Source organism: Pholcus phalangioides, unplaced genomic scaffold (genome assembly GCF_987345545.1).
Source record: "Pholcus phalangioides strain wild (caught in Gottingen) unplaced genomic scaffold, Ppha-v1.0 ptg000008l_1, whole genome shotgun sequence".
Lineage (NCBI taxonomy): Eukaryota > Metazoa > Arthropoda > Arachnida > Araneae > Pholcidae > Pholcus > Pholcus phalangioides.
Window position 1 is genome coordinate 36,606,468 of NW_028301601.1, and position 17,090 is coordinate 36,623,557.

Below are 17,090 nucleotides of genomic sequence, written 5' to 3' on the forward strand. Positions count from 1 at the left end.
AGAGAACCCTCCAAAGACGCCGCATTAGTCTAAGAATTTATCTTTTTTTGTTACAACACTAATATTTTTAAATTAATCCGATTGTATATAAAGAGTTGCCGATTCCTCTCTAATCACTCATTTTAAATTAATGGATTAAGCAAGAAAATGGGAAGAATGTTGAACATGAGAGTAAAGGAAAAAGTAATCGGATGCATCAGAAATACAGTCACAAATCATTAAGAGGTGGCAGGTCGTATATGCTCAAATAGAGCCACAACAGGGAAATTGACTAACAAGGTAGGTCAAAAAAGTATGCCCATAAAAAATATGTATGTTAGATAACCAAAATACACCAGCCCAATATAAAAGTATGTATCACCAAGATAAATAAAATAAATAATAATAATAACATTACCTACTGCCCATAAAAAAAAGATTATGGTTGTCATATCTAAGCATAGATAGCTTATCGATTTATCCCACTATGTCTATGATGTTTCTTTTTAAACGTATCAATTGTGTTAGAGTTCGCGACACCCGGAGGTAAGCCATTCTATTAACAACCCAATTACAGAAAAACTCCCTGCGACTCCGCAACCTGTAATTATCCCTTACTAAATGATGCGATGTCCCTTGTCGAAGCAGTTGACTGACGATGCATTAATAACTCGTGGTCCATCCTATCCATCCCGTTGAAAATTTTAAACACTTCGATCATATCCCCCCCCCTACATCTAAGGGACTACAGTACAAACATATGTATGGAAAAATGCTCATCGAACAAAATTTGATCCCACAAAATGATAGCTTACGCTATTTTGATTCCTTTGCCGTAGTCTTTGATTCAGCCCTGTAAAGGTGTACATCGAATTGTCGAAAAATGTCTAGTAATTGCAAAAAATCAGGATTAACTTGTATTCCGATGTGCAAGCGTGTAAGCAGTGACTGCCAACATAAAAATGATTGATTATTTGCCTTTATTTCGCATATTTCTGTTTGAATTTACTCTTTCTTATTGAATTATTTTTCATTAACAATAAATGCTTTTTTATTAATAAATTTCAATAGTTTTCTATCATTAATTTTATCATCAGGAAAAGCTAACTATTGTGATTAAATTAATCTTCAAAATGACTCTGTAGCATGTGCTCAATGTATTTCTCTGACACATAAAGGGGGGGGGTAAAAAAAATTAGACCATATATAGAAGGGACTGGAAACATCCAGAATATTAATATTTGAGCCGTCGTGAGCTTATATCAATTGACAAAATGCGGTGTTCACATTACCTTATAAACATATTCAAGAAATCAAGTCTCTCTTCATAGCTCAACCCTTGCGTGCCAACAAGGGAAGGCGTAGCTCTTCTCTGCACCCCCCTCAACCAAGTCTATGTCTATCTCTGAAGGTATAGTCTCCAAAACCTTACATCATACTCCAGTGCATTATGAGCTAAGCCTCGGAAAAGCGGAAGAATGATTTTAGGAGAATACGAAGAGACCCTTTTTAAGAATGAAACCGAGCATTCTATTCTATTTTTAGTATATATACCCTAGATGTATGATTCGTCTATCTGCCGTGATCGTTGGACAGAATGACGCCTGACCTGTATGCTGATCTTCTCTACCCACGGCCTATGGGCCGAATGTGGCCCCCTACCTCAAGATTAGTTTTGTAAAAATGATCTATGAGGCACATTTACAGAACGCTTGAGTGACCCACGGTACTATTTCAGAGCACTTAAGGGAGCCGTGGCACATTTGCAGATCACTTAAGGGAGCCGTGACACATTTGCAGATCACTAAAGGAAGCTATGGTATGTTTAGAGATAACATGAATGATCGACAAGACGGTTCCGGATCACTTAAGCGGCCGTAATACAATTCCACACCACTCAAGTTGACCGAGATACATTTCGAGATCAAGTAAGTGACCTACGGCACTTTCCAGATCTCTTAAGTTAGCAGTGGCACATTTCCAGATCTCTTAAGTTAGCAGTGGCACATTTCCAGATCACTTGAGACACCGCGTTACATTTCCAGATCACTGAAGTGACCCGTGACGTGCTTACAGACATGTGGCACAGTTCCAGAGCACATAAGCGGCCTACGATGCAGCTCAACATCACTCACGTTACTCACTTCACGGTTCCAAATCAATCAAATGGTCCATGGCACATTTCTAGAGCACTCAACTAACCGGCTGCATACAGGGTGTTCTGTTAATGGGCCGACCAAGTCAATGGGTAGTTAGTAGGCATCAAGAGGAACAAAAACTACGATGGAACATGGTGTCGCAAATAACGTTGAGAGGGTGAAAATCGCGAAAAACGCATGCAGGCTCTGAGTCCTAAGGAGATTAAAGGTGGATGCCAGTTGATCGCTGAATACGTTCGCTCTCCAAATCTGATGTAAGCAGCGTCATGAAACGCATGCGCTGGGGCACTACTACTAAACCAGACATATGCACCTCGTCCATATTCCTCTGCGGAACTTCTAACGAATTGGTACATGTTGAAATGTGTGTGCACCTATAGTGAACCTTCCGTGAAGTTTGTTTCTGTGTAATGATGCCATCTGCAATCAATTAATCGTTTAAACTACGAGTTTTTTCTTCAACTCTCATAGTGAGTGAAGTATAATGAATGAATAATTATACCGTTGTAGGCCTGTTGCTATCTGCGGCGAGATTTTTTAACGGGGGGGGGGGGGGATCGGGTCGCATTCGAAGTTGGGAACCGCAGAAAACCAACTTCAGCCGACCACCAATGCGACGACGGTGGGGTTTGAACTCGGATCCTCGCGATGCGAGTCCGTCTGTATGACCACTCGACCACCACAACGGCATGCACTGTGGTAGGATCACGCGCTGCGTGACGACGTAAAATAGCGCTATTGCGGTAGTAAGCACGTGTAGCAGGCAGTAAGTTGTCTGTTTCAATGAGTATCGTGATTGCTACTACACGAACGAGGAATATGCTGATAAGTATCTGATTTACGGTCGAGCAGATGGCAATGGGCACTTAGCGCAGCCTGCACATTTTTCTCGCGAGGTACTTAATCACCTCGATGTTACGTACCCAAGGAGGTGGATTGGACGCACGGGGCCCGATGCTTCGCCTCTACGTTCGCCGGATCTCAATCCGAGCGACTTTTCCCAATGGGAATCACCTTAAATCACTCGTTGATGCGACGCCTGTGGACACACCGGAGGATCTTCTAGCAACTGCGGCAGACAGCAAAAGCATGTCTCGTATCTTGGAGCGCTTCCTGGAATCGTCGTTGTAGACTGCGCAATAACGTCAGTGGCCACCACTTCCAAAAACTCTTGTAATAATTAAACAAATAAATCTTTTGTAGTTACTATTGTACTTTTTGTCGTTTCAGCGTGACGTTGAAGCCTGTATGCGTTTTTCACGATTTTCATCCTCTGAACGTGGTTTGCGACGCCATGCGTCATTGCAATTTTTGTTTCTCTTTATGTCTACTAACAACTCTCTGAGTTTGTAGGCCCATCAATAAAACACCCTGTATTTACAGATCACTTAATTCACACTTGGAATAGTTCCGGCGCACTTAAATGGCCTGCAATGCAGTTCCCACATCACTAAAGTTACCCGTGGCACGGTTCCAGATCACTCAGGCGGTCACCGGCACATTTCCACATGACTTAAGTAATCCGCGGCACAGTTCCAAAGCACTTGAGCATCCCGCGACTCGTTTCAAATCAATGAAATGGCGCACACACTCATAAAGCACCCTTATTATACATGATAGTTGGTATTTATACTAAGTAACCGGAAGTGTAATTAACGCCAGGCAAAAGTGAGCGACGTTCATCAAAATTTGAGGAACACACTAATACCAATTGGTTCGTACATGAAATGGTTAAGTTGAAAGGATGTTTCTACCAGCAGAATGTGATAAAAGGTAAATTGAGAAGGTGGGTTTGTATGCTGGCTATATATACTGCTCTTCGAATCCTCTAACAAATGGCAAAAGACTTTGGGTCCCCCCCCCCCTCGGGGGGATCTGAAACATCTTCAGGAAAAATGATGTTTCGACACGGAAGCTTTATTTTTCAACATTTCCAATAAATCCTTGAGTTTTCCAGTGGGAAGTACTTCGGCTAATTCTAAGCAGCTTACCCGCTCGAAGCAATCCTCCTCTCTCTTCCGCTATTAAGAATTTCTCTTACTTTTTCTAGAGGCTTTTGACAAAGTTCTTTGGGAAAGAGTTGTTTCTTAGTATCTTTCCAAAATTCCAAGAACTCATACAATATACGTGTTGGAGTAAATGTGATAGGTATAATAACCGGTTATTATATATAATTACCAATCGTCTTGGTAAGTTTGATAAATGTGTCACTTTTAACCGGCGAATATGCATAATAGCTACACAAGCGTCGTTGGTCAATTTTAGAAATATTGTACAAATACAAATACAACGCCACACTAGGCAAAAGTGAAGTGGCTGAGAAAAAGATGCCCATAAAAATATGGATGTCATATTTTGCCGGTTGTGGCGTTGTATTTGTATTTGTACAATATTACATTTGTTATATCGTAAACATTATCACTTTCACCGGCGATAGTGCATGATACCAAACTGCCAATGGCAAATGCAAACACATATATTACTTTTATCGTTAATTTCCTACCCAAGGTTAAGTTGAAAAATACTTGAAATTTATGAATCTTACCGCTTATCATGCATGTTACACTAGTGTAATTGGTAAATTTGATATCCGTTACATCGAGATCTGATTGTAGAATTCGTCTAATAGTTTGGAATAAAAGTTTGTTACATCAGGGTTTGATAAAAAACAGCTCTTGTGTTTTCTTAATTATCAGCATTATTCAGCTCCGAACCATTATGTGTTTGAGGAAAGTAAAAATGCAAAAATGACCATCATAGAACTAAGCAATTACTTAAATACTGGATTCAACTGTAATAAATATTCTATAATGATTTTTCTGGATTTAAAAAGAGCTTCTGACAATGTAGATTTAGTGATACTCACAGGAAAATTGTTATCATCTGGTATACGGGGAAACATATTGAGCTGGTTTAAAACATATTACTTTAATAGGAAATAAACGGTTAAAATATGTGAAGAAATAAGTACATTCTTAGAAGTAAAAAATAAGTACATTCTTAGAAGTAAAAAATAAGTATCCCCAGGGATCCGTTCTTGGTTGGCCCTATATTGTTCCTCATTTACATAAACGACATATTCAAACTTCACATAAATGGTAAAGTAATCTCATTCGCAGACGATACAATACTGTATGTTGACGACACTGAAATTACAAATTTAATAAAAAAAAAAGTTGAACAAGACCTATTCAGAATCAGTACCTGGCTCAAGAAAAATAAACTAAAACTAAATATACAAAAAACTAAATACATCTGCTTCAAAACAAGTAATACATACAGTTTGACAAATTTAAGTATAAAAATTCATGACTATTGTCCGTGTCAACATATGTTATAATGTAGCTGCCAAGAAATTGGAAGAGCTCATGAATTCAACTACCTACGAATAATAACATAAGATAATTTAAAATGGAACTCACACAGTGTGAAAAAATAATAATAAAAAAATTAAGAATATATGCAGCAATTTTATATACACTAAGAGACACAATAGACAATATTTTCCTAAAAGATTTGTTTTATGCTTGGATATACTCAATAGTAACATACGGACTCACTGCTTGGGGAGTTCTTTGCAAATAAATATACGAAACTAGATAATATATATGTAACAAAATAAGATCCCAAATAACAAACACCACAATAAACAACAAAACTGAACGTCATAAGCTAAACTATAAGACAACACTACATTTATAGGCTAATAAAATATTCATTTTTAAGCAATAAATGGTTAGAAAAGAAGCGAATCCAAGATTTATCTGGATTAATTCATTTACATCAAGCGTCAAAAACAAATAAAATGTTATTCCGATCGAGTTATAGATATACCGCTCCAAACCTAATGAATCTATATATCATGCAGTCAATCATACAAATAATAAGATATCCAATAACAATATCTTTATGTTTTCTATAAACACCAGCCTAGAATCTACAGGGTGATTCAGAAAAGATGGGAAAAACTTTAACAGGAGATAGTACACACCATACAAACAATTATCATCAAAGAATGCATGGTCTAACATGAAACGCAAACGCGCAAGCGTGTTTCGAAACGGTCTCTCCGCAAAACTAGGTTAAAACGGCATTCCTGTTGAAATTTATCGGGAGAAAAAGAACGCCATGCATGCAAATGTAACCTGGGAAAGAAGAAACCGTATGCAAATTTGCGTCACAGTGAAAAAATGGCGCGGACTCAGTATTAATAAAGTTCGTCATATTATCCCGTACGCTACAACTGTTAGAACGGTTGCACGCTGGAATAACTTCACAGGACTGGCGTCCATGCTTTTTATTCACTGTGACGCAGATTTGAATACTGCTTCTTCTTCTTTCAACACAGGAATGTCGTTTTAACATTTTCGGACCGGCCGTTTCGAAACGCGCTTGCGCTTTGTGTTATAGCATGCATTCTTCGATAACAATTGTTTGTATGGTGTGTACTATCTCCTGTTAAAGTTTTCCCCATCTTTTCTGAATCACCCTGCATTCACCCTGAATACAACAATACAATATAACAACTAATCTGTATGTAAAATTTCTGTTTCAGTAATACAAAAAATTAAAAAAATATATACAGCCAAACCTCGTTAGTGAGTCACTCTTGGGAGAACAAAAATATAACTTAGTAAGTGGAGTGACTCGTTAAATGGAGCTGTGCCCATTCCTGTCTTCCTATGGGTGCATTAACGCAGGAAAAACCAAATTTTAGTTATTGAAATGTTTTCAGTCATAGAAAAATGATTACTCAGGTTTTTTTTAATCAGTTAATGTTTATTTGCTACATGATTACGCATTTGAATAATACAAAAATACCTTTCGATTACCTTTTTCGATTTTTCAAAATTCGCTAATTTTTCCATGTCTATGGGAACTAAAGTATTGCCTTTACTGTTTTTGGTTGAACAGTACAAATGAGAACACAATATTCTTTATCTATGGAAAAAAAAATTCATTTTACACTGAAAAAAAACAAACTGTCGAGTTTTGTTTGTATGTAATTGGGGGGGGGGGGTTGAAGAAGCGATCTTTTGCTCCAAAGAAGATAGAAATTGGAAGTCGGTTTTGCTTTCTAGTCCCGATACAAATTTTCTTAATAGATCGATAGAATCCATGGCCGCCTGTTTGAAAGGCATTCTTCTGTAATTCTTTGTCTGCCTGGATATGTTTTAACTTTCCTGATGTTCAGTTACAATACCCATTACGTTGTTCTCAGCGCATATCTGAAGATTTCCGTCAGCATTCAGATCCGAATCAGGCGTACCTTTCTCACGATTTTGCAGTATATTTAACACGGAAAGAGTGGGACCAACTCATCATCGTCATCTTCATTTTCATTGACAGAATTTCCAGAGAAACCAGCATGACGGAAGCAATTTCTTACGTTAATTTCAGACATTCTGTTCCAGATTTTGTGCACGTAGAACATGGCATCATGTATATTCACGTGGAATTTATTTTTTCGATCCCTCTGATCAAATCCTTCAGCAATAGATTTTTACAATAACATTTACAATTTTGGATGAATCCTTGATCGACGAAAAAAATAATACGATTTTTTTCGGTTTTTACTTTAAAAACATCATAATTTCGCCATCATATCCCCCCCCCCAGCCCCTTGAATACTCCAGTGATAACTGGAATAGTAACAGCAAGATAATCAAAATGGCTGAGCCAAACGTGACTACTATAAGCGGCAAGTCTCTGCTCCTGGATAAGAGTGGAGGGGACGTAGGTCCTGACAAAGACATAACGGTAGTAAATAGCCTTTTGCCGTAGCTTAATATAATTATTTCAACGACTTTTCCCAACTTAATCGAATATTACGCTTTACGCTTAAACTGTTAAAATACATCAACCACTATAATCATCATAATGTTTTTATTAACAAATAGAGGGCGCTAACTTTTCTTATGAAAAGTAAAAATCTTACTTATTGTGATCATTTTGTAATTGGTGGTCGGCTGAAGTTGGTTTTCTGGGGTTCCCAACCTCAAGGCGCAAATGCGAGCCGATCTCCCCGTTAAAAAGTCTCGCCACAGAGAGCAACAGTCCTACAGCGATAAATCATTCAATCATAACACTTCACTCATAGTTAGAAAAACTGGTGGCAGATTCTCAGCACTACACATAACAAGCATTACAGAGAAACAAAAAACAAACTTCACGTCAGGTTTCACTACACGTACACGCACATTCCCGCATGTACCGATTCTTTGGGGTTTCCGCGGGGGGCTGCGGGACGTGTGGGCGGGGTGCATGTGCGGTGTAGCAGTAGTAGGTAGGGCCTCAAAAAATGGCTCGGGGATCCATGATGTTCTTAAGTCAGCCACCTCGTTGGGCAATTTGCCTGTTGTGGCGTTGTATTTGTAAATGTCTATATACGTGTATATATAAAACTGCTTTTCTGTGTTTTTGTTTTCTATACTAGTATTACCTCAGCCACCTTGCCGCGGCCCGATATATTATACCAGGCCCTGGCAATCAGTCATGCCGGGCCGTGAGTGTTTCACTGTTTCATTTTTACCCATTTACTTCTCAGTAGGCTTGTGTATGACCGGGCCTTCCACTGACAAAAAGGAAATCAACCTAGTCGCGGGCTTCCAAAGGTTGAGAACCACTTCTCTATACAAACCTAGAATTTTAAACCGGTCGTCGCCGAATTTTGCATATATACAAAACAGAACCCAGACTGAACGGTAGGCTACTTTAAAAGTCCGTCAGAGCTGGACGAATGCCCGAAATGGGCATAAAATCTACCTGGCAACTAGGGTTCTAAGCCCCAACAATGACTTTTAGAATGCTTACTTTGGTTGCCTAACAATGCATTTCAGACATGCATACGCCTTTACAATGGTTTGTCACTTGTTCAATGTTGCCAACCGGAAACATAATAGAAATAAAAAACGGTTTTTTCAGGGTTAGCATCACACTGGTCACGGGAATTTTTTAAGATGGGGGAAAAATATCTCAAAAAACTGCCGATTGGTGGCACTGGCATGAGCGAATTCGGTGGAAATATGCAAATGAGACGGTTATAATAACTTGCGCTTCTAATCCACAACCAGTTTACCGTTGTAAACCGTGTACGTGGACTTGCTACACTCGGCTGTTGCTGGATTTGTCTCACCTGCTATGTGTTATCCCCTGTGGTGGTGGCCACGTGGAGCACATACTGCTGTAATAAACATTAATTTGGAGGCATTCGTTCGTTATTTGCGTATCTTTTCTTTCACTTGGGTATGTCAGCGCCACCAATCGACTGTTTTTTGAGTTTTTCCTGTGACATAGCGATGCTAACTCTGCAAACCGTTTTTTATTTCGGTTATTTTTCAGGTTTTTATGAATTTTTAATGTTTCTTTTTGCCCACCCTGCATTTTATTCCTTGTATAATGATTTACCAGTTTTTCAACCCTCCCAGTAATTGAAGAAAATCTGGCTACTATAGCTAGTTAAATACAATTTCTATTTCATTTCCATACCTGATTTATTTGAGAAGCCTTTTTAATATTGATGCTTCTACAATTTTCAATTTACAAACTTTTGTAACGTTGCAAAATGGCAGTTGAATTGTTCCCAATTTAATTGTATATTGTGTGCCACTTTACCGCACACCAACGCCGGTCATATATCGCCATATAGTAATTTCCAACCAGTGGAGTTAGGGGGGAAATGAAGGCACCATCTATCGCCGGTCACACCAAGCTCGGTAGGTAAAAAAACTTGTTCCTGATATTCTGGCTTGTATTCGAACCCGTGAACTTTCATGGTAGAAGGCGAGAATCTTAGCACTACGCCAGTTTGTGTGCTGGTATCGTTGGCATCCGATTAAACGGGGCAGACTGTGTTCATCGACTGCAGGGCCCCGCCACGATGGCCGCATGTATGGGTTATATGCCGATAGACTAGGGTTGTACTCTGGTTACAAGCACACAAATATACGCTCAAGCGTATGAGAATTTTTGAAAAGAAAGGCAAGAGTATGGAAAGACATTTTGAACTTTGGAATAAAAAGTTGAAAAAAACTGAATTTATCGAAAAGGATCGACTCGATACTCAAGACTAGAAAGCCTCTTAACCTTTCTTCTGATGGAAATTCTACCCTCTTTGGAATTTAGCTGTTTTATTCGTTTGCTATTTTTCTCCAAACTTTTCCATTATTTTCTTAAAGAGTTACTTGGAAAAGACTCCATCATGAAATTTGTCTCGGTAGTTTTTTTTATCTTTTTTTTTTAAAACTCATTTCATTTCATTTGTGCACGAAACGTGTAACTTAAGCTCTAATAATCCCCCCCCCCCGCCTCCCAAGGAAAAAGGAAAAAGCCGTTATCTGTCAAGAAAAAATATTTTCTATAAATGATTTGACATGTTCTCATCTTCTTCTTTTATATAATAGATTGGTTTTTTTTTTTTTGTATTCTTAAGATTGCGTTTCCTATAAATGTTTATGTGACACCCCCTTAAATAAGGTTGATACCTTGTCGCAATGTGTGTGTAAGAGACGCGTTTTTTACTTCACAACTTATATTTTTCTTCTCCTCGATCAACTTGTTATGGAATGCTATTAGTTGCGATCTTATAAGACTGTTTTCTCGATATTTCCTAGTTTTTTTTTTGCTCTATTTTTTTCCAAAACTTTATAGTAACAAGTGCGTATACTTTTCTAAATTGAAACACGGAAATGCGGCTATCGAAGGAACTGCCGAGTTTATTGGAGTATTCCACCTGAGGGTGCGAAACACTTCTAGAGATTGGATCGTGATGAAAGAGATACAATGAAATGAATCGATATATTTTATCTCGAAATACGACTTGAGGTATTTTTCTTGATTGGCTTTACTTTCGTAGATTTCAGAATAATTTCGGTACGTTACTTCAGTTTACATTCAACTGCAGTGTTTATTTGGAATCTTTAAAATATTTAGCCCACTTTTATCTGGAGTTCACTTCTGTTCTTACGACTTCAAAGCTCAGTTGGAAGAAATAAAGCTTCATCATATCGAGCGATGATATAACAGCCCCCCTCCCACAAAGAAAAACCCCCACGGAAACACCGGTTTCTCGTTTCATTATTGCGTATCCAAGTAACAGCGCGCGAATTTCACACGTCGAGAATAAGACCGGGATTACACTATAAAAGTTTCATAAAAGTTCTTTTATAAAACTTTAAAATGCAGCCAATAAGACTATCAGTTGCATTTGCGCGAATGTAACCGGTACGATTATTGGTTAAACCGGTTTTTAAAAGACTTTTTATCAAACTTTTATAGTGTAATCCCAGTCTAATCCTCAGGATGCAATGACTCAACCCGTTGCAAATAATTTCGATTTAAATGCTCCCTATGTAATGTGCGCCACACACTGTATTGGGATGCTGTAATATCACGGTTAATGGTTGATGTGCTTGTACCAGGAGCTTCTTCCACTTGACGCAATGTTTCTTCTTGCAAGGCAGATTTGCGTGTCATTCTGGCAGACCTGTATCATGCCTGCTGCTGCAGAATGTCCCGTATTCACACACGGCACGGTGCAAATTCCCAAACATTTGGTGACGCGGTACACGCTTGTTCGGGCACCGTTCGGTATATAACCATGCCGCAACCCTTCCGTTACCGTCAACTGCACCATACGCAAGGTGCATTTCCGCCATTTCAGCTTTCGTAAATTGGTGCATGCTCCCCGAACGCAATCGGAACTTTAAATGACTAGCGCGGCATTCCAACTACAGCGGTGGCGAACAGCGCCCTCCAACGGATAATAGTGCCATCAAGCGTGCATAACTGTGGATGGTAAGAACATCGAGTGCATGTGAAACTTACCGTGTACGCGTACTGTGATCAGGTTGGGGTTTCCGGTCACACATTCTTATGTGATTCTGTTTTGTTTTTGTTTTCTACTTCCCCAAAAAGTTTGCACGTTGAGTTTTGAATCACCCTGTATGACACAGATAAGAGGTTTTTTTATATGCCTATTTTCATGCTGACCCTACGTGTTGTCTTTCGCTCTTACATGTACAGGGCGTCCATAATTAAAAGACCCTATTTTAAAGTAGTTTACAGGCGAAACCAGTCATCAGAAAAGTGTGAAATTTTGTGGAGGACTTCATGAAGTGATGGGAATTTGTTTCGGGGAAAAACATTAGTTGCACATGTCGCCACAAGAAGGCGTTTCACTTTGAATATCTGTAGTAAACATGTAAATGTCCGCTGTTACGCAACAGCTGTTATAAAATCTAGAAACACTCGTGGAGATCTTGTTTCCTCAATGTGTTCGCTGCTCCCAATGACGATAACTTTACGAGATCACGCTTTCTTGGTCAAATCGCTCTATACCTAAATAGCAATTCCGACGTAACTGCTCTACGGAAATATCGGACTTGGAAGAGGATTGGGAAAGGTCCAATGAATGTTAAGAACCTTCGGATTATGATAACGAACTTTGAAACCACAGGATCGTTGGCTGCTCGTCCTTGGAAGAGGAAGAAAACCTGTTTCTATAGACGCAGTGCAGGAGGTTTCGCTTCAGGTGGAAGAGGGCAGAGCTTCAAACTCTCGTGGTAGTGTCGGGCATGTTGCACAGGCGGTGGATAGGACACGTTCAACTGACCATAAAATCCTCCGATACTATCCGTACAAACTTTCACTTGTGCATCGGTTCCTTTCACATGATTATGACGCTCGACTACGATTCTCACTGCAGTTTCTAGCTCACGTCGATTCAGAATTTCCTTGGAATATCCTTTGGACAGGAGAAGCGAATTTTCACTTGGATGGTGCAGTCGATGCTCAATACTGCCGAATTTGGGAACCGAAAAATCCGCACCATATCTTAGAGGTTCAGTTGCATTCATCAAAAGTGACGGTAGAGTGTGGATTCACTGCATCATTAATTTTCGGTCCCTACTTCTACGAGGTCCAGTGACATTCTACAGGTCCAGTGACATTCTACAGGTCCAGTGACATTCTACAGGTCCAGTGACATTCTACAGGTCCAGTGACATTCTACAGGTCCAGTGACATGTTCGATCACCGGGAAGCGATATGCGTTGCTGTTACAGAAGGAAATTGTTTTGCTCTGCAAGCACGTCACTGCCTTCAAGACACAATCTTTATGCAAGACGGAGCTCCTCCACACATTGCAGTGTGTGTTAAGAATGTTCTTAAAACACATTTTATAGAAGAACGTGTCATCAGCCAGCACTTCCCTAATATATGGCCTCCCCGATCCCAGGAACTTAACCCATGCGATTTTTGGCTTTGGGGGCATTTGAAACGTCTGGTTAGCCGTGACAATCCAAGACCTTAAAGGCAGCATTTCACGCCACGTGCTGAACATTTCCCAGCACACACTTCGGTCACTTGTGGAACATACCATCTTACGATTTCACATGGTATCTGAAAATGATGGCCATCATGTGGAACATGTTTTGTTGCAATAACAATTGTCAAAATAAGAATTGTTAAAATTGTAAACGTTTGCCTAAATGTGTCATTTCTTAATAAACCGCCCTCTGATGGCAACATGTGCATTTAATTTTTTCCCTCTGAATCAAATTCCCATCACTTCATGAAGATAATAGGGTTGCTGTCTCAGAGCCGTCATTTCAACTTTTTCTGGGAGGGGTGGGCAAGCAACATATACTCAATGTATATATCTGTTATAATTATATATATACAGGGTGTCCTGTAAGTGCAAGCACGGACTTTATCTCTTCAACCGTCCGTCGTAGAGGTATGATGCCTGTTTAACAAATGCTCAACATGCGTTAAAAAAATTACCCTGTATCAGTTTTGAAGAGTGAAAATACAGTGCATAACAAAATTAAAAAAAAAACCAAAATACTTATACGGGCCCCCTTTGATCTAACTTCCAACTAGAAAGTTGTTGCCCTGTCTCTCGTGATGCCAGCAAAAACAACCCATGTCTCCAACTGCAATATTCACAGAGGTATTCGAATTCGGATAACAGAAGATATTTGGGAAAGAACCGCGTTAAACACGGGTAAAACGGTTGTACCGCACCCGTTAATGTGAATACAACCGACAGATCCAGTTATAAAGTTATGCACACAGCCTATTTTTGTATAAGCATACTTTACATATATACTTTTTCAAAAACAGGGCGTGTCATAAATTCGTAATGTGGTTTGCGAAAGACAATCTTACGTAAGGGACTTTTTTTTTTTTTTTTTTTTTACAGAAAAAAAATTAGTTAAAATATTTGTCGATAGATGACGCTGCACAAAAACAAATCACTGGAATTATGCATTTCAAAGTTCTATAATATGCAGGATGTACGATTAACAGTTCGCTTCTGAATTTTCCTGCTGCTGGCGCCTACGTACGCTTTTCATTTAGATGCTGTCATTGATGGTGAAATCATTGTTGGTGAAGTTATTTTTACCGCAGCCACGAATCACACACACACACACTAGTTGAAGTTGTACGGGTGTTTCGGGCACAGAAGAAATTGAAGAAAGGTTCAGGTCCAGAATTTTGTGATTTCTTGTCAAAAAAAAAATTCTGTACCAAAAGAAAAATCCCTCTTCATGAGAATAACTTTTCAGCAAACCACATACAAATAAATACAAATTCTTTCAATTTTTTATGAATTTTCAACTATTAACGAGAGAGAATAAATGTGACACCCTGTATTTGCTGTAACCCAGTCAATCCAACCAATGTGTGGATCCATATATATATATACTTCCATAAGTTTTTTCCTGTTCTACTCAAAAGATAAGTATAGAATTGTTAATTACCCGATTTACACGATCAAACATTAAAAATAAAACGCAATCTATTCTTCATTCAAAATATTCAACTGGATTTGAAAACGACTTCATCGGGGGAAAAAAAAACTTATTTCTAAAAATGCTTCGAACACTTTTCCCCCCTAGAGGGAAGAATTTGAATTCTTCGAGAGTATAATGGGGGGGGGGGGGGAGGAGAAATACTTGAGCAAATACTTAATTGGGAGGCGATTTCGGTAGTGCTCTCCCGCTCCCACGGAGTAAAAACAATAGCAAAACTTGTTACTTCAAGCATTAATAATCCACTTCAAAAGTAATTGAAAACGTGTTTTTTTTTCTTTTCTCCATCTTGAATATAATTGGTTAATTGGCCAGAAATTCTGTCAGTTGCTCAGGTTTGTCTCACGCTTGGTTGAGCAATTATATACCAACTTCTATTACCTTGGGACAACTATGAAAGCGAGTGATTCGCAGTTTTTACTACGCACCACCTACTCACAATTTTATCGTATTTACTTGTTTTCTCCCGGATACGGAAATAACCGAAATATATATTAACACGAGAGCGTATTTTAGAAACCACGGCGTGTAATTAAAACCCTACATATTAGTTTTTGGGAAAATTATCTCGATGAAAAAGTTCTGAAAGAAATTTGTTGTAGAAATTTTCCGTGAAAAAAAAAAAAAATTGTGCAGTTTCTTGTTATTACTATATAAAGCTGGAATTCACACCCGCTGAAAAACCGGTTTTGAGGCGTGGTTATGACAGCTCGGCCTATCTCAATGCTCGGTTTGGTTCACTTTCCGAAACCGATTTTGCGCAGCTCAGAACTACGTACCGAGACAAGTGTGTATCCGGCTTTAACGCCGGGTTTTCCTAGGAATAGGATTTTTGCGTCGTGTGCAGCGTGAAGGAAGGGATTGATTAAAAACCTGAAATTCACGTTGTTTAACCAATCTGCGTTTTCACGCTGCCTAGGTCACGAGAAAGAAACCTCAAAAACAGCCAATAGGTAGCGCGGACGTGCAAATGTCAACGAAAAGATACGCAAATAATGAACAGAATGCCTCCAAATCGCTTATTACAGCAGTATGTGTTCCACATGACCGTAACACCAAACATGGTCCCCGCATGTTACACATAACCACCACACCACAGGGGATAACACATTGCAGGCGAATCACAAATCCAGCAACAGCAGAGCGCAGCAGGTTCACATACACGGTTTATAACGGTGAACTGATTGTGGATTAGGAGCGCAATTCCTTATAATCGTCTCATTTGAATATTTCCACCGAAGTCGCTAGTACCAGTGCCACCTATCGGCTGTTTTTTAGTTATGTTTTTCCTGTCAAAAAAAATTCCCTTGACCTAAGGATGCTAACCCTGCAAACCATTTCCTATTTCGGTTATTTGTCCAGTTTTTATTCATTTTTGAAGTTTCTACGGACTTTTTGCCGTGTATATCCACTCAATGGCATCTTAGTGGACCGGTCCAACGGCGTCCAGGGTTATGAATAAAACCGGTTGTGCCTTATACTACTGAAGAACGTTATTTGTTTTCCGAGATTATGATTTTTCATTGAATAAGAATTTTCATCAATTTCAAATTATTTTTTCGTTGAATACAAAATATTCGATGCAGATTTACGCAAATTAGGCTGTCAATAAATTGGTACGTTTGCTTGTGTATTCTTTATTTGATGTCAGCAATCTGATTTTCATGTTTCGTATACAGCTCATGCCATGCTCACATCGAGACTGGTTGGTTCTGATAACAATAACAGAATGATAACTATATCTGTGAACAGTCTCATTTGCAAGTACGGTGTCCATACATCGCGTTTGGTCGAACCGGACGTAAGGTAAACGGGTATTTGTAAACGGGACAATTCTATTTTCGTTTTCCGCATATGTGGTTGCAAAAAAAATACAAATAAATACAAATACAACGCCACAACAGGCAAAATGCCCAATGAGGTGGCTGAGAAAAGGATGCCCATAAAAATATGGATGTCATATATTTCAAAAATATAGCAACCCAATTAAAAATGCAATTAACAATATATGTTCAATGTTCAATATCATTCCATTTTTTTCCCTTAAAAAAACGGGACACCTTTTTTCTCATTTTAGCATGAAATTTTGTTATTCAGTCATTGGGATACATTAGGATATGGAACTGTCTTAATT

The 17,090-nt window shown here is 38.8% G+C and overlaps 1 protein-coding gene across 1 annotated transcript in view; it reads right to left on the reverse strand.

Moving 5' to 3' along the window:
• LOC149084226 (uncharacterized) overlaps positions 1-17,090 on the reverse strand; it is a 385,762-nt gene that overhangs the window by 244,835 nt on the left and 123,837 nt on the right. The window lies entirely within an intron of this gene.